General features: G+C 37.3%; 1 non-coding gene across 1 annotated transcript; it reads right to left on the reverse strand.

The window, feature by feature from the left end:
* Positions 1 to 12,951: 12,951 nt before the first annotated feature.
* On the reverse strand, positions 12,952 to 13,058 carry LOC135150958 (small nucleolar RNA R71). Its single transcript, XR_010289418.1, has one exon. It is a non-coding gene; the product is annotated as a small nucleolar RNA R71 (small nucleolar RNA).
* Between the last annotated feature and the right edge of the window lie 6,416 nt (positions 13,059 to 19,474).

Here is a 19,474-nt window from a genome sequence, read left to right on the forward strand (position 1 = left end):
TTTTTGGTTGTTTGAAATTGGAATCAACTTGTAGTTTCATTCTTGACTCGTTTGAGCTTGGAATCAACTTGGAGCTTCATTATTGACTAGATTGAAGTTGGAAACAACTTGTAGATTCATTCCATACTCGTTTGAAGTTGAATACAACTTGTAGCTTCATTTTCGGTTGTTTGAAATTGGAATCAACTTGTAGTTTCATTCTTGACTCGTTTGAGCTTGAAAACAACTTGTAGCTTTATTATTGACTAGATTGAAGTTGGAAACAACTTGTAGCTTCATTCCAGACTCGTTTGAAACTGAAAATTACTTGTAGCTTCATTTTTGGTTGTTTGAAATTGGAATCAACTTGTAGTTTCATTCTTGACTCGTTTGAGCTTGGAATCAACTTGGAGCTTCATTATTGACTAGATTGAAGTTGGAAACAACTTGTAGATTCATTCCATACTCGTTTGAAGTTGAATACAACTTGTAGCTTCATTTTCGGTTGTTTGAAATTGGAATCAACTTGTAGTTTCATTCTTGACTCGTTTGAGCTTGAAAACAACTTGTAGCTTTATTATTGACTAGATTGAAGTTGGAAACAACTTGTAGCTTCATTCCAGACTCGTTTGAAACTGAAAATTACTTGTATCTTCATTTTTGGTTGTTTGAAATTGGAATCAACTTGTAGTTTCATTCTTGACTCGTTTGAGCTTGAAAACAACTTGTAGCTTTATTATTGACTAGATTGAAGTTGGAAACAACTTGTAGCTTCATTCCAGACTCGTTTGAAACTGAAAATTACTTGTAGTTTCATTTTCGGTTGTTTGAAATTGGAATCAACTTGTAGTTTCAATCTTGACTTGTTTGAGCTTGAAAACAACTTGTAGCTTTATTATTGACTAGATTGAAGTTGGAAACAACTTGTAGCTTCATTCTAGACTCGTTTGAAACTGAAAATTACTTGTAGCTTCATTTTCGGTTGTTTGAAATTGGAATCAACTTGTAGTTTCATTCTTGACTCGTTTGTGCACGGAAACAATTTTAGCTTCATTATTGACTAGATTGAAGTTGGAAACAACTTGTAGCTTCATTTTTGGTTGTTTGAAATTTGAATCAATTTGTACTTTCATTCTCGACTCTTTTGAGCCCGAAAACAACTTGTAGCTTCATTATTGACTAGATTGAAGTTGGAAACAAGTTGTAGTTCAATTTCAAACTCGTTTGAAATTGAAAACAACTTGTAGCTTCATTTTTGGTTGTTTGAAATTAGAATCAACTTGTAGTTTCATTCTTCACTCGTTTGAGCTTGCAATCAACTTGGAGCTTCATTATTGACTAGATTGAAGTTGGAAACAACTTGTAGCTTTATTATTGACTAGATTGAAGTTGGAAACAACTTGCAGCTTCATTCCAGAGCCGTTTGAAACTGAAAATTACTCGTAGCTTCATTTTCGGTTGTTTGAAATTGGAATCAACTTGTAGTTTCATTCTTGACTCGTCTGTGCACGGAAATAATTTTTAGCTTCATTATCGACTAGATTGAAGTTGGAAACAACTTGTAGATTCATTCCAGACTCGTTTGAAGTTGAAAACAACATGTAGCTTCATTTTTGGTTGTTTGAAATTGGAATCAAATTGTAGTATTATTTTTGATTCGTTTGAGCTTGTAAACCACTTGGAGCTTCATTATTGACTAGATTGAAGTTGGAAACAACTTGCAGCTTAATTCCAGACTCATTTGAAGTTGAAAACAACTTGTAGTTTCATTTTTGGTTGTTTGAAATTGGAATCAACTTGTAGTTTCATTCTTGACTCGTTTGTGCACGGAAACAATTTTTAGCTTCATTATTGACTAGATTGAAGTTGGAAAGAACTTGTAGCTTCATTTTTGGTTGTTTGAAATTTGAATCAACTTGTACTTTCATTCTTGACTCGTTTTAGCCCGAAAACAACTTGTAGCTTCAATATTGGCTAGATTGAAGTTGGAAACAAGTTGTAGTTTAATTCCAAACTCGTTTGAAATTTAAAACAACTTGTAGCTTCTATTTTGGTTGTTTGAAATTGGAATCAAATTGTAGTATTATTTTTGATTCGTCTGAGCTTGTAAACCACTTGGAGCTTCATTATTGACTAGATTGAAGTTGGAAACAACTTGCAGCTTAATTCCAGACTCATTTGAAGTTGAAAACAACTTGTAGCTTCATTGTTGACTAGATTGAAGTTGGAAATAAGTTGTAGTTTAATTCCAAACTCGTTTGAAATTGAAAACAACTTGTAGCTTCTTTTTTGGTTGTTTGAAATTGGAATCAACTTGTAGCATTATTTTTGATTCGTCTGAGCTTGTAAACCACTTGGAGCTTCATTATTTACTAGATTGAAGTTGGAAACAACTTGCAGCTTAATTCCAGACTCATTTGAAGTTGAAAACAATTTGTAGTTTCATTTTTGGTTGTTTGAAATTGGAATCAACTTGTAGTTTCATTCTTGACTCGTTTGTGCACGGAAACAATTTTTAGCTTCATTATCGACGAGATTGAAGTTGGAAACAACTTGTAGATTCATTCCATACTCGTTTGAAGTTGAATACAACTTGTAGCTTCATTTTCGGTTGTTTGAAATTGGAATCAACTTGTAGTTTCATTCTTGACTCGTTTGAGCTTGAAAACAACTTGTAGCTTTATTATTGACTAGATTGAAGTTGGAAACAACTTGTAGCTTCATTCCAGACTCGTTTGAAACTGAAAATTACTTGTAGCTTCATTTTTGGTTGTTTGAAATTGGAATCAACTTGTAGTTTCATTCTTGACTCGTTTGAGCTTGAAAACAACTTGTAGCTTTATTATTGACTAGATTGAAGTTGGAAACAACTTGTAGCTTCATTCCAGACTCGTTTGAAACTGAAAATTACTTGTAGTTTCATTTTCGGTTGTTTGAAATTGGAATCAACTTGTAGTTTCAATCTTGACTCGTTTGAGCTTGAAAACAACTTGTAGCTTTATTATTGACTAGATTGAAGTTGGAAACAACTTGTAGCTTCATTCTAGACTCGTTTGAAACTGAAAATTACTTGTAGCTTCATTTTCGGTTGTTTGAAATTGGAATCAACTTGTAGTTTCATTCTTGACTCGTTTGTGCACGGAAACAATTTTAGCTTCATTATTGACTAGATTGAAGTTGGAAACAACTTGTAGCTTCATTTTTGGTTGTTTGAAATTTGAATCAATATGTACTTTCATTCTCGACTCTTTTGAGCCCGAAAACAACTTGTAGCTTTATTATTGACTAGATTGAAGTTGGAAACAAGTTGTAGTTCAATTTCAAACTCGTTTGAAATTGAAAACAACTTGTAGCTTCATTTTTGGTTGTTTGAAATTGGAATCAACTTGTAGTTTCATTCTTGACTCGTTTGAGCTTGGAATCAACTTGGAGCTTCATTATTGACTAGATTGAAGTTGGAAACAACTTGTAGCTTCATTCCAGACTCGTTTGAAGTTGAAAACAACTTGTAGTTTCATTTTTGGTTGTTTGAAATTGGAATCAACTTGTAGTTTCATTCTTGACTCGTTTGAGCTTGAAAACAACTTGTAGCTTTATTATTGACTAGATTGAAGTTGGAAACAACTTGCAGCTTCATTCCAGAGTCGTTTGAAACTGAAAATTACTCGTAGCTTCATTTTCGGTTGTTTGAAATTGGAATCAACTTGTAGTTTCATTCTTGACTCGTTTGTGCACGGAAATAATTTTTAGCTTCATTATCGACTAGATTGAAGTTGGAAACAACTTGTAGATTCATTCCAGACTCGTTTGAAGTTGAAAACAACTTGTAGCTTCATTTTTGGTTGTTTGAAATTGGAATCAAATTGTAGTATTATTTTTGATTCGTTTGAGCTTGTAAACCACTTGGAGCTTCATTATTGACTAGATTGAAGTTGGAAACAACTTGCAGCTTAATTCCAGACTCATTTGAAGTTGAAAACAACTTGTAGTTTCATTTTTGGTTGTTTGAAATTGGAATCAACTTGTAGTTTCATTCTTGACTCGTTTGAGCTTGGAATCAACTTGGAGCTTCATTATTGACTAGATTGAAGTTGGAAACAACTTGTAGATTCATTCCATACTCGTTTGAAGTTGAATACAACTTGTAGCTTCATTTTCGGTTGTTTAAAATTGGAATCAACTTGTAGTTTCATTCTTGACTCGTTTGAGCTTGAAAACAACTTGTAGCTTTATTATTGACTAGATTGAAGTTGGAAACAACTTGTAGCTTCATTCCAGACTCGTTTGAAACTGAAAATTACTTGTAGCTTCATTTTTGGTTGTTTGAAATTGGAATCAACTTGTAGTTTCATTCTTGACTCGTTTGAGCTTGGAATCAACTTGGAGCTTCATTATTGACTAGATTGAAGTTGGAAACAACTTGTAGATTCATTCCATACTCGTTTGAAGTTGAATACAACTTGTAGCTTCATTTTCGGTTATTTGAAATTGGAATCAACTTGTAGTTTCATTCTTGACTCGTTTGAGCTTGAAAACAACTTGTAGCTTTATTATTGACTAGATTGAAGTTGGAAACAACTTGTAGCTTCATTCCAGACTCGTTTGAAACTGAAAATTACTTGTATCTTCATTTTTGGTTGTTTGAAATTGGAATCAACTTGTAGTTTCATTCTTGACTCGTTTGAGCTTGAAAACAACTTGTAGCTTTATTATTGACTAGATTGAAGTTGGAAACAACTTGTAGCTTCATTCCAGACTCGTTTGAAACTGAAAATTACTTGTAGTTTCATTTTCGGTTGTTTGAAATTGGAATCAACTTGTAGTTTCAATCTTGACTCGTTTGAGCTTGAAAACAACTTGTAGCTTTATTATTGACTAGATTGAAGTTGGAAACAACTTGTAGCTTCATTCTAGACTCGTTTGAAACTGAAAATTACTTGTAGCTTCATTTTCGGTTGTTTGAAATTGGAATCAACTTGTAGTTTCATTCTTGACTCGTTTGTGCACGGAAACAATTTTAGCTTCATTATTGACTAGATTGAAGTTGGAAACAACTTGTAGCTTCATTTTTGGTTGTTTGAAATTTGAATCAATTTGTACTTTCATTCTCGACTCTTTTGAGCCCGAAAACAACTTGTAGCTTCATTATTGACTAGATTGAAGTTGGAAACAAGTTGTAGTTCAATTTCAAACTCGTTTGAAATTGAAAACAACTTGTAGCTTCATTTTTGGTTGTTTGAAATTAGAATCAACTTGTAGTTTCATTCTTCACTCGTTTGAGCTTGCAATCAACTTGGAGCTTCATTATTGACTAGATTGAAGTTGGAAACAACTTGTAGCTTCATTCCAGACTCGTTTGAAGTTGAAAACAACTTGTAGTTTCATTTTTGGTTGTTTGAAATTGGAATCAACTTGTAGTTTCATTCTTGACTCGTTTGAGCTTGAAAACAACTTGTAGCTTTATTATTGACTAGATTGAAGTTTGAAACAACTTGCAGCTTCATTCCAGAGCCGTTTGAAACTGAAAATTACTCGTAGCTTCATTTTCGGTTGTTTGAAATTGGAATCAACTTGTAGTTTCATTCTTGACTCGTCTGTGCACGGAAATAATTTTTAGCTTCATTATCGACTAGATTGAAGTTGGAAACAACTTGTAGATTCATTCCAGACTCGTTTGAAGTTGAAAACAACATGTAGCTTCATTTTTGGTTGTTTGAAATTGGAATCAAATTGTAGTATTATTTTTGATTCGTTTGAGCTTGTAAACCACTTGGAGCTTCATTATTGACTAGATTGAAGTTGGAAACAACTTGCAGCTTAATTCCAGACTCATTTGAAGTTGAAAACAACTTGTAGTTTCATTTTTGGTTGTTTGAAATTGGAATCAACTTGTAGTTTCATTCTTGACTCGTTTGTGCACAGAAACAATTTTTAGCTTCATTATTGACTAGATTGAAGTTGGAAAGAACTTGTAGCTTCATTTTTGGTTGTTTGAAATTTGAATCAACTTGTACTTTCATTCTTGACTCGTTTTAGCCCGAAAACAACTTGTAGCTTCATTATTGACTAGATTGAAGTTGGAAACAAGTTGTAGTTTAATGCCAAACTCGTTTGAAATTGAAAACAACTTGTAGCTTCTTTTTTGGTTGTTTGAAATTGAAATCAAATTGTTGTATTATTTTTGATTCGTCTGAGCTTGTAAACCACTTGGAGCTTCATTATTGACTAGATTGAAGTTGGAAACAACTTGCAGCTTAATTCCAGACTCATTTGAAGTTGAAAACAACTTGTAGTTTCATTTTTGGTTGTTTGAAATTGGAATCAACTTGTAGTTTCATTCTTGACTCGTTTGAGCTTGGAATCAACTTGTAGCTTTATGATTGACTAGATTGAAGTTGGAAACAACTTGTAGCTTCATTCCAGACTCGTTTGAAGTTGAAAACAACTTGTAGCTTCATTTTCAGTTGTTTGAAATTGGAATCAACTTGTAGTTTCATTCTTGACTCGTTTGAGCTTGAAAACAACTTGTAGCTTTATTATCGACTAGATTGAAGTTGGAAACAACTTGTAGCTTCATTCCAGACTCGTTTGAAACTGAAAATTACTTGTAGCTTCATTTTCGGTTGTTTGAAATTGGAATCAACTTGTAGTTTCAATCTTGACTCGTTTGAGCTTGAAAACAACTTGTAGCTTTATTATTGACTAGATTGAAGTTGGAAACAACTTGTAGCTTCATTCCAGACTCGTTTGAAACTGAAAATTACTTGTAGCTTCATTTTCGGTTGTTTGAAATTGGAATCAACTTGTAGTTTCATTCTTGACTCGTTTGTGCACGGAAACAATTTTAGCTTCATTATTGACTAGATTGAAGTTGGAAACAACTTGTAGCTTCATTTTTGGCTGTTTGAAATTTGAATCAATTTGTACTTTCATTCTCGACTCTTTTGAGCCCGAAAACAACTTGTAGCTTCATTATCGACTAGATTGAAGTTGGAAACAAGTTGTAGATTCATTCCATACTCGTTTGAAATTGAAAACAACTTGTATCTTCATTTTCGGTTGTTTGAAATTGGAATCAACTTGTAGTTTCATTATTGACTCGTTTGAGCTTGAAAACAACTTGTAACTTTATTATTGACTAGATTAAAGCTGGAAACAACTTGTAGCTTCATTCCAGACTGGTTTGAAACTGAAAATTACTTGTCGCTTCATTTTCGGTTGTTTGAAATTGGAATCAACTTGTAGTTTCAATCTTGACTCGTTTGAGCTTGAAAACAACTTGTAGCTTTATTATTGACTAGATTGAAGGTGGAAACAACTTGTAGCTTCATTCTAGACTCGTTTGAAACTGAAAATTACTTGTAGCTTCATTTTCGGTTGTTTGAAATTGGAATCAACTTGTAGTTTCATTCTTGACTCGTTTGTGCACGGAAATAATTTTTAGCTTCATTATCGACTAGATTGAAGTTGGAAACAACTTGTTGATTCATTCCAGACTCGTTTGAAGTTGAAAGCAACTTGTAGCTTCATTTTTGGTTGTTTGAAATTGGAATCAAATTGTAGTATTATTTTTGATTCGTTTGAGCTTGTAAACCACTTGGAGCTGCATTATTGACTAGATTAAAGTTGGAAACAACTTGCAGCTTAATTCCAGACTCATTTGAAGTTGAAAACAACTTGTAGTTTCATTTTTGGTTGTTTGAAATTGGAATCAACTTGTAGTTTCATTCTTGACTCGTTTGAGCTTGGAATCAACTTGTAGATTTATGATTGACTAGATTGAAGTTGGAAACAACTTGTAGCTTCATTCCAGACTCGTTTGAAGTTGAAAACAACTTGTAGCTTCATTTTCAGTTGTTTGAAATTGGAATCAACTTGTAGTTTCATTCTTGACTCGTTTGAGCTTGAAAACAACTTGTAGCTTTATTATTGACTAGATTGAAGTTGGAAACAACTTGTAGCTTCATTCCAGACTCGTTTGAAACTGAAAATTACTTGTAGCTTCATTTTTGGTTGTTTGAAATTGGAATCAACTTGTAGTTTCATTCTTGACTCGTTTGAGCTTGGAATCAACTTGGAGCTTCATTATCGACGAGATTGAAGTTGGAAACAACTTGTAGATTCATTCCATACTCGTTTGAAGTTGAATACAACTTGTAGCTTCATATTCGGTTGTTTGAAATTGGAATCAACTTGTAGTTTCATTCTTGACTCGTTTGAGGTTAAAAACAACTTGTAGCTTTATTATTGACTAGATTGAAGTTGGAAACAACTTGTAGCTTCATTCCAGACTCGTTTGAAACTGAAAATTACTTGTAGCTTCATTTTTGGTTGTTTGAAATTGGAATCAACTTGTAGTTTCATTCTTGACTCGTTTGAGCTTGAAAACAACTTGTAGCTTTATTATTGACTAGATTGAAGTTGGAAACAACTTATAGCTTCATTCCAGACTCGTTTGAAACTGAAAATTACTTGTAGTTTCATTTTCGGTTGTTTGAAATTGGAATCAACTTGTAGTTTCAATCTTGACTCGTTTGAGCTTGAAAACAACTTGTAGCTTTATTATTGACTAGATTGAAGTTGGAAACAACTTGTAGCTTCATTCTAGACTCGTTTGAAACTGAAAATTACTTGTAGCTTCATTTTCGGTTGTTTGAAATTGGAATCAACTTGTAGTTTCATTCTTGACTCGTTTGTGCACGGAAACAATTTTAGCTTCATTATTGACTAGATTGAAGTTGGAAACAACTTGTAGCTTCATTTTTGGTTGTTTGAAATTTGAATCAATTTGTACTTTCATTCTCGACTCTTTTGAGGCCGAAAACAACTTGTAGCTTCATTATCGACTAGATTGAAGTTGGAAACAAGTTGTAGATTCATTCCATACTCGTTTGAAATTAAAAACAACTTGTAGCTTCATTTTCGGTTGTTTGAAATTCGAATCAACTTGTAGTTTCATTATTGACTCGTTTGAGCTTGAAAACAACTTGTAACTTTATTATTGACTAGATTAAAGCTGGAAACAACTTGTAGCTTCATTCCAGACTGGTTTGAAACTGAAAATTACTTGTCGCTTCATTTTCGGTTGTTTGAAATTGGAATCAACTTGTAGTTTCAATCTTGACTCGTTTGAGCTTGAAAACAACTTGTAGCTTTATTATTGACTAGATTGAAGGTGGAAACAACTTGTAGCTTCATTCTAGACTCGTTTGAAACTGAAAATTACTTGTAGCTTCATTTTCGGTTGTTTGAAATTGGAATCAACTTGTAGTTTCATTCTTGACTCGTTTGTGCACGGAAATAATTTTTAGCTTCATTATCGACTAGATTGAAGTTGGAAACAACTTGTTGATTCATTCCAGAATCGTTTGAAGTTGAAAGCAACTTGTAGCTTCATTTTTGGTTGTTTGAAATTGGAATCAAATTGTAGTATTATTTTTGATTCGTTTGAGCTTGTAAACCACTTGGAGCTGCATTATTGACTAGATTGAAGTTGGAAACAACTTGCAGCTTAATTCCAGACTCATTTGAAGTTGAAAACAACTTGTAGTTTCATTTTTGGTTGTTTGAAATTGGAATCAACTTGTAGTTTCATTCTTGACTCGTTTGTGCACGGAAACAATTTTTAGCTTCATTATTGACTAGATTGAAGTTGGAAAGAACTTGTAGCTTCATTTTTGGTTGTTTGAAATTTGAATCAACTTGTACTTTCATTCTTGACTCGTTTGAGCCCGAAAACAACTTGTAGCTTCAATATTGGCCAGATTGAAGTTGGAAACAAGTTGTAGTTTAATTCCAAACTCGTTTGAAATTTAAAACAACTTGTAGCTTCTATTTTGGTTGTTTGAAATTGGAATCAAATTGTAGTATTATTTTTGATTCGTCTGAGCTTGTAAACCACTTGGAGCTTCATTATTGACTAGATTGAAGTTGGAAACAACTTGCAGCTTAATTCCAGACTCATTCGAAGTTGAAAACAATTTGTAGTTTCATTTTTGGTTGTTTGAAATTGGAATCAATTTGTAGTTTCATTCTTGACTCGTTTGTGCACGGAAACAATTTTTAGCTTCATTATCGACTAGATTGAAGTTGGAAACAACTTGTAGATTCATTCCATACTCGTTTGAAGTTGAAAACAACTTGTAGCTTCATTTTCGGTTGTTTGAAATTGGAATCAACTTGTAGTTTAATTCTTGACTCGTTTGAGCTTGAAAACAACTTGTAGCTTTATTATTGACTAGATTGAAGTTGGAAACAACTTGTAGCTTCATTCCAGACTCGTTTGAAACTGAAAATTACTTGTAGCTTCATTTTCGGTTGTTTGAAATTGGAATCAACTTGTAGTTTCATTCTTGACTCGTTTGAGCTTGGAATCAACTTGTAGCTTTATGATTGACTAGATTGAAGTTGGAAACAACTTGTAGCTTCATTCCAGACTCGTTTGAAGTTGAAAACAACTTGTAGCTTCATTTTCGGTTGTTTGAAATTGTAATCAACTTGTAGTTTCAATCTTGACTCGTTTGAGCTTGAAAACAACTTGTAGCTTTATTATTGACTAGATTGAAGTTGGAAACAACTTGTAGCTTCATTCTAGACTCGTTTGAAACTGAAAATTACTTGTAGTTTCATTTTCGGTTGTTTGAAATTGGAATCAACTTGTAGTTTCATTCTTGACTCGTTTGTGCACGGAAACAATTTTTAGCTTCATTATTGACTAGATTGAAGTTGGAAACAACTTGTAGCTTCATTTTTGGTTGTTTGAAATTTGAATCAACTTGTACTTTCATTCTTGACTCGTTTGAGCCCGAAAACAACTTGTAGCTTCATTGTTGACTAGATTGAAGTTGGAAATTGATGGTTGGTTGTACTTAAGTGTTTAGTGTCTTTTGATGTGTTTTTATTGTTTTTCTGTGCAGGTCACGAGTTGAGGTGATGAAGTGATTTTCTATCATTTTAGGTTGGTTTTGGTGCATTAATTGCAAGAATAGAGAATTGTGGATTCACCGCGACTTGGGATTTTGTGGGTACATCTTCTACAAACCCTCACGAGAACACACTCGTCCACTAGAGCTATCTAGGGGTTTAAAGGGCTTGTTGCATATGCTAAATGCAACCGTGATCACCTACGGAAGTGGTACTAGAAGCGAGGAAGGACATGCACGCGAGAACGAGCAAGAAACGAAGAAACGGGAGTGCCATCACAGACACTAGCGCGCCCGCGCTAACCTGTAGCGCGCCCGCGCTACAGACTGCTGCATCTAGCGCGCCTGCGCTAAGTTAGCGCGGCCGCGCCCAGCAGAACTTCCCCGGGCCGATTTTTTACAGCTTTTTAGCGGATTTTCGCAGCGGTCGAGGCCCGGTTGACTTGGTCAATTTATTTTAAATTCTCATGTGTAAAACCCTAGCCTCCAAGTAGTTTTTAGGAAGAACAATATCGTAGTTTCAGTTTAATCATTCAAGCACATTATCAGTTGTATTGGATCGTTCTTTGCGAGGAAGTGACAGTTTCGAGCAAGATCGTGAACATCAAATCTGTAACGTGTGATCCTTATTATTATTAATTCAAGCATTTTTATTCCGTTTAATTCTCGTAGTTTATTTATCATGTTTTCATTAGAACCCATGATGTCGATTAGTTCGATTATGAACTAACCGCCTTCATGGGATTCTAATGGATTTATCGATGTAATCTAGTATCGAATATTAATTACTTGATTTTGTGACATACGTTGATATCTTTGCATGAGCCGTGCTTATTCTTCTTAGGAGCGTAGCTAACTTCTGAGTTGTTTGTTAATTCTTTCTGAAGCGAGAGTGGATGATTGAATTTAGAACTATGCCATGTAAACATAGGATTATGTGAATGAAACATAATTTGTGGTAGACTTGAACTATTTTTATCACCCTGTGTAATCACGATAGATGACTTGTTATTAAACCTCTCTGCTTACACTACCGCTATAGAGATATAGGGTCTGAGCTTTGTTGGTGTCCATGAGATTTCTGTCTTAATTGCGGATTTTGATTGGTATGATATGTGTGCAACGAGAGTTGGCATGTATTACTTTCGTGTTGTCTGATTAGGATCAACAGTCGCATGTTAATCAGTAATTTCAATTCTAGATGAATTCGATAATGAAGTTAGAATCCCATGTGTTTTCCTATTCTGAATTTGATTAGCAATTTTAATTATTAGTATAAAAGAAACCAATCCTTGTTAATTGTCTTAGCAGTGATAATTGATCATACATTGTTGCATAGGTGCGTATTCTTAATTCACCAGTCTCTGTGGGATCGAACTTAATATATTACTTGTGATCACGTGCGCTTGCGTGTAGTGTAGATTTCACCGAACAAGTTTTTGGCGCCGCTGCCGGGGACTCGGTGTTAATTAATTAGTTTATGTACTTGTCATCAGTGTGCATTAAAATTCACTGACTAGGATTCTATTTTCTTCTCACTTTTCTTCTTTTCTTTATTTCAGGTACTTGGATCGCGTTTATGCAAACACGTTCTCAAACCCGTAAAAGAAAAGCAATTGATTCATCTTCATCTTCTTCTTCTGATTCTGAAACAATGACAGAACCTGAAGCACAACCAGACAGTAAGGCACTGAAGGACTTCTCTATGCCAAAGATCGATGATATCCAATCAAGCATTGTCAGGCCTGCAATCGCAGCCAAAGCCTTTGAAATCAAACCAGGAACTATTCAAATGGTGCAGAACTCGGTACAGTATGGGGGTTCTCCTACTGAAGACCCTAATATGCATATACGGAATTTTATAGAGATCTGTGACACTTTCAAATTCAATGACGTCTCTGATGAAGCTGTGAAGTTAAGACTTTTCCCATTTTCACTGAAGGATAAGGCCAAGGGATGGTTACATTCTTTGCCTTCTGGTTCGATTACTACATGGGAAGATCTAGCTCAGAAATTTCTCACTAAATTCTTCCCCATGGCAAAGACTGCTGCACTACGAAATGCTCTATCTCAATTCTCTCAACAATCAGGAGAAACATTCTGTGAAGCCTGGGAGAGGTATAAAGAGATGCTAAGAAAGTGTCCCCACCATGGTATGCCGGATTGGATGCAAATAAACAGTTTCTACAATGGTCTTGGACCTCAATCCAGACCTATGCTTGATGCTGCTTCTGGAGGTGCGCTATGGGCTAAGAGTTATGAAGAAGCTTATGATCTTATTGAAATGATGGCGGCTAATGAATATCAGAACCCTACTCAAAGACTTACTCAAGGGAAAGTAGCCGGAATTCTTGATCTTGACACGTCTACAGCTATAGCAGCTCAACTTAAAGCTCTCACGATGAAAGTCGACTCTCTGGCTCACCAAGGAATTCAACAGCCAATCATTATTTGCGAATTATGTGCTGGTACTCATGCTACTGATCAGTGTGCCATTTCTAGTGAATCAGCACAATTCGTGAGCAACTTTCAGAGAGGTCAACAGCCTGCTCCAGCTACTTATCACCCTAACAACCGAAATCATCCTAATTTTAGCTGGAGTAATAACCAGGGGTATAACCAACCTCAACAAATATTTCAACAGGGACCTAAACAGTACAGTCAGGCTGGGAATTCACAACAGTATGCATCTAAACAGCCATATCACACCCCCCCGGGATTTCAGAATCATGGGCAATCAGCTAACGAAAGGTCTGACATGGAAGAGCTAAGGCTCATGTACAAGAGTCAAGCAGTAACTTTAAAAGCCTTGGAGACACAAGTCGGTCAGTTAGCTAACGCTTTACTAAGCAGACCACAGGGGAATCTCCCTAGTGATACAGAGGTACCAGGTAAGAGGGACCCTAAAGAGCAAGTCCAATCCATTACGCTGAGATCTGGAAAAACTACAGCAGGGCCTACCTCAACATTAGTACAAGATCAGGGTGATGAACCGCAAGAAATTCCAACAGAAGTTCCTTCAAATACAATTGGCACCAACCCTATTGTTGAAAAGGATAAGGCTATCCCTGCAGCTGCTCCAATGTCAAAATCAGTATATCCACCACCTCCATTTCCTAGGAGGTTAAAAAAACAGCAGCTGGATAAGCAATTTGGTAAATTCCTTGAAGTGTTCAAAAAGCTTCACATCAACATCCCGTTTGCTGAAGCACTCGAGCAAATGCCTAGTTATGCCAAGTTTATGAAGGGTATTCTCTCAAAAAAGCTAAAGCTCGAGGAGTTAGAGACAGTGGCTTTAACGGAGGAATGTAGTGCTGTGCTTCAACAGAAATTACCACCTAAGCTGAAAGACCCGGGAAGCTTTACTATCCCTTGCACTATTGGGAAGTTCTCTTTCGATAAGTGTCTGTGCGACTTGGGAGCTAGCATCAATCTGATGCCTCTATCTATCTTCACACAACTTGGCCTGCCAGAGCTCAAGCCGACAAACATGTCTTTACAGCTGGCTGATCGCTCGATCACATATCCGAGGGGTATAATTGAAGATGTGCTAGTCAAGGTTGATCAATTAATCTTTCCAGCCGACTTCGTGATTCTTGACTTTGAAGAAGACAAAAGGATTCCTATCATCTTGGGCAGACCCTTCTTAGCTACCGGGCAAACATTGATCGATGTCCAAAAAGGGGAACTTACAATGAGAATACAAGATCAGACGGTCACGTTCAACGTGTTCAATGCAATGAAGTTACCAACTGATGAGGAATCTTGTTTTAGTATGGATGTACTTGATACTACAGCAGAAGCTAATAGCAAGCGGGTTTTACAGGATGATGCATTAGAAGTAATCCTTATAAATGATGAGGAATGGGGCAGTGAAGAAGAATTGGAAGAAATCCATCACCTTAACTCATCACCTTGGAGAAGGAATTTTGAACCACCTGTCGAATCTCTTGGCTTGGAGGAACAAAAAGAAGATCATAAACCACTACAACCATCAGTAATCGAAGCACCTAAACTTGAACTTAAACCACTACCGGATCACTTAAGGTATGCTTTTCTTGGTGAAGGTTCTACTCTTCCTGTTATTGTTGCATCTAACTTGTCAGGGGAGGAAGAGGAAAAACTTTTGAGGGTGCTAAGGGAATTCAAAACAGCGATTGGTTGGACCATAGCTGATATAAAGGGCATCAGTCCCTCCTTTTGTCAACACAAAATTCTCATTGAAGAAGGAAGCAAACCTTCAGTGGAACAACAAAGAAGGCTAAATCCTATCATGAAGGAGGTTGTAAAGAAAGAGATTCTTAAATGGCTTGATGCAGGTATCATATATCCAATTTCAGATAGCTCATGGGTGAGTCCAGTACAATGCGTGCCTAAGAAAGGAGGAATGACAGTAGTAGCCAACGAAAAAGGGGAACTCATCTCAACTAGAACTGTCACAGGTTGGAGGATTTGCATGGACTACAGGAAGCTGAATAAAGCTACAAGAAAAGATCACTTCCCTCTGCCTTTTATTGATCAGATGCTTGACAGGTTGGCTGGCCATGAGTTCTATTGTCTGTTAGATGGGTATTCTGGCTATAATCAAATTGCTATTTCCCCGGAAGATCAAGAAAAGACAACCTTTACATGCCCTTATGGTACTTTCGCATTCCGAAGAGTACCTTTTGGTTTATGTGGTGCACCAGCCACTTTTCAAAGGTGCATGATGGCAATATTCTCAGAGATGATCGGCATCAATGTGGAGGTATTCATGGACGATTTTTCTGTATTTGGAACATCTTATGACGAATGCCTCACGAATCTTAGAATGGTTCTTAAGCGCTGTGTGGAAACTAATCTGATTCTCAATTGGGAAAAATGTCATTTCATGGTGCAAGAAGGAATCATATTGGGGCATAAAGTATCTGCCAAGGGACTAGAAGTCGATAAAGCGAAGGTGGAAACAATTAAAAATCTTCCTCCACCACTTTCAGTCAAGGGCGTCCGAAGCTTTCTTGGTCATGCAGGTTTCTATCGGAGGTTCATCAAGGATTTCTCGAAAATTTCTAAACCTCTTTGCAATCTGTTAGAGAAAGACATTCCATTTAAATTTGATGGGGAGTGCTTGGAAGCATTTGAAATCTTGAAAAAGAAGTTGACATCAGCACCTATCATCACTGCACCTGATTGGAGTAAACCATTCGAATTAATGTGTGATGCCAGTGATTATGCTGTGGGAGCTGTACTGGGCCAGCGAACAAGCAATGTGTTTCATGTTATCTACTATGCCAGCAAAACATTAAATGATGCACAATTGAACTACACTACTACTGAAAAAGAACTTCTAGCTATTGTCTTTAGCTTTGAGAAGTTCAGGTCTTACCTTCTTGGAACAAAGGTAGTGGTATATACTGATCATGCAGCCATTCGATATCTCATCTCAAAGAAGGATTCTAAACCAAGACTAATTCGCTGGGTTTTATTGCTCCAAGAATTTGATGTGGAAATTAAAGATCGAAAGGGCACAGAAAATCAGGTAGCGGATCATTTATCCAGACTAGAAGATCACAGCAAACAAACTACCGACAACACTCTAATCAATGAATTCTTCCCAGACGAACAGTTGTTTGGAGTTGAGGCAGAAGAGCCATGGTTTGCTGACATTGTGAATTATCTAGTGAGTAAGGTCATTCCTCCAGAATTCTCTTATGCTCAACGCAAGAAATTCCTTCACGATGTGAAATGGTATATTTGGGATGAACCCTTTCTGTTTAAACAAGGAGTCGATCAGATTCTCAGACGGTGTATTCCTAATAATGAAGTTGAGGGAGTTTTGCGCGAGTGCCATTCCACTGGTTATGGGGGCCATTATAGCGGAGAGAAGACAGCAAAGAGGGTACTTCAAGCAGGTTTTTACTGGCCAACTCTGTTTAAAGATGCTCATCAATTTGTGTTGGGTTGCGATCGATGTCAACGTACAGGTAATATTTCTAGGAGGAATGAAATGCCTCTTAAAATGCTTTTGGAAGTTGAAATATTTGATGTTTGGGGTATTGACTTTATGGGACCGTTCGTTTCTTCTTGCAACAACCAGTATATTCTATTAGCAGTTGATTACGTGTCTAAATGGGTGGAGGTGAAAGCCTTACCTACAAATGATGCTAAGGTGGTCTTGCAATTTCTACAAAAACAAATCTTTACCCGTTTCGGAGTCCCTAGAGTCATTATCAGTGATGAAGGCTCTCATTTCTGCAATCGGAAATTTACAACCTTAATGACGAGGTATAATATAAATCACCGGGTTGCTACTGCTTATCATCCTCAAACAAATGGTCAAGCTGAGGTGTCTAACAGAGAGATCAAACGCATATTAGAGAAGGTGGTTAACCCTTCTAGGAAGGACTGGTCCTTACGATTAGATGAGGCTGCTTGGGCTTATCGAACAGCTTATAAAACACCGTTGGGTACTTCTCCATTTCAGTTAGTGTTTGGCAAGGCTTGTCACCTACCAGTTGAGTTGGAACATAAAGCTTATTGGGCCTTAAAGAAGTTGAACTTCGACTTACAATTAGCTGGAGAGAAACGAATGATGCAACTCAATGAGTTAGAGGAGTTTCGTCTCCGTGCTTATGAAAATAACAAACTCTACAAAGAAAAGGTGAAAAGATTGCATGATCAGCGGCTGATACAAAAATCGTTTGTGGTTGGTCAATTGGTGCTATTGTATAACTCTCGGTTGAAGCTGTTTCCAGGGAAACTCAAATCACGCTGGTCAGGGCCATTTACAGTCAAGACGGTATTTTCCCACGGTGCAGTAGAAATCTATGCAAGATCACCGGATGAATCATTTAAGGTTAATGGTCAAAGGTTGAAGCCTTACTTTGGCGGAAATGTGAATCGTGAGGTACAAACCACGATTCTTCAATCGGAATCGGATTAAGTCTGGACTTCACGTCGAGCTAACGACGTTAAACAAGCGCTTCGTGGGAGGCAACCCACGCATTGGAACCACATTGTACCATTGTAAACCTCAAAAACACAAAAAAAAATCGAAAAATTCAGCCTTCGGGGTCAGACACTAGCGCGCCCGCGCTAGTGTCAGCGCGCCCGCGCTAAGTTTCACGGCGCGCCCGCGCTATACTTAGCGCGGCCGCGCTACTGACTGCCGAGTCAGCCGAATTTTCACCCAAAAATTTTCTTTTTTCGTTTTTAAAAGCCCACAATCCTAATTTTGCATGCCTAGCCCGAAATACATCCCATAAAACCCTAACTCAACTCTACAATCCTTATATAAACACAAAACCCACATCCAAATCCCATTATAATTCTCTAAACCCTAAATATATATACACATCCATACACACAACCTTCATCCAATCTTTCAAACCCATTACACATAAACCTCTTGCAACTCTAAATCCTTACCAATGGCACCCAAACGAGCCCGTAGATCACAAGGAACTAGCTCACAAGCCCCTACATCTAGCGATTCTTCTTCGATGGGTGAGGTTGAGTTCACCTCGGATGGTGCGCGAACCGAGTTTCAACGGCTTATGAATAAGTCGTTAGTTAAGGAGAGGGGATTCTTACCCACGGCGGAGGATGGTGAGCTTTTGAACATGGTTCAAGAGAGGGGTTGGGAATCTTTTTGCGAGGCTCCGGAGGCGGTTCCCTTGGCTATTATTCGAGAGTTTTATGCTAATGCCAAGGAGAATCGAGATGGATTCACTGTGGTACGGGGAATCCGTGTTGATTATAGTGCGGAGGCGATCCGTAGAGTTATTGGGGGGCGTGCCAAGCGCCGTAATGAAGAAGATTGGGTGGTTGAGAGGATTGGGCGTGCCAAACGCCGTTTTGATGACGATCCAATTGATTTTGAGCGGTTGGTGTATGACATGTGTGTACCGGACACGCATTGGAAGATGACTGCACCTCCTTTGCCGGCACATGTTTCGTTTCCAGCAGCCGCGTTGAACCGGTATGCGAAGGCGTGGAACGCCTTCATCTGTGCTAACATCATGCCATCTTCACATGGGCATGAGGTGACAGTGGAGAGAGCTATTCTGCTCTTTGGGATTGTCTCGGGCAAGTATATTGATCTGGGACATGTTATTCATCAGGGGATTCTGAGGTTCTTGAAGGGAGGAACCACTGGTGCCATTCCATATGGCACAATTGTGACGAAGCTCTGTCGAACGAGCGGTGTTCGTTGGCCATCCAACGAGCAATTACAGTTGCCAGGGACACCTATTGATCATTCGGCGATCAGTCGGATGACAGAGTGGGATGGAGGAATTCCCCACCCTCGAGGCCTCGGGTACTTATATGATGAGATGCCAGGGGGACGTCCAGAGTTTGTGAGGAGGGAGCAGCCTAGAGCTTCTGGAGCTGGTACTTCACAGACGGAGAGGAGCTCCGAACCAATGGGAGATGCTCATTATCGCCGCCTAGCTAGACGGATGGACACCATGCACGACATCCACCAGAGGTTTGCTTATGACTTGACACAGGCTCTAGGTAGTGCTTTCCAGGCACAGGGGGTCACAGTTCAGTGGCCAGTATTCGGAGCAGGGATGCAGTATCCTCCACCT

Source organism: Daucus carota, chromosome 2 (genome assembly GCF_001625215.2).
Source record: "Daucus carota subsp. sativus chromosome 2, DH1 v3.0, whole genome shotgun sequence".
NCBI classification, from domain to species: Eukaryota; Viridiplantae; Streptophyta; class Magnoliopsida; order Apiales; family Apiaceae; genus Daucus; species Daucus carota.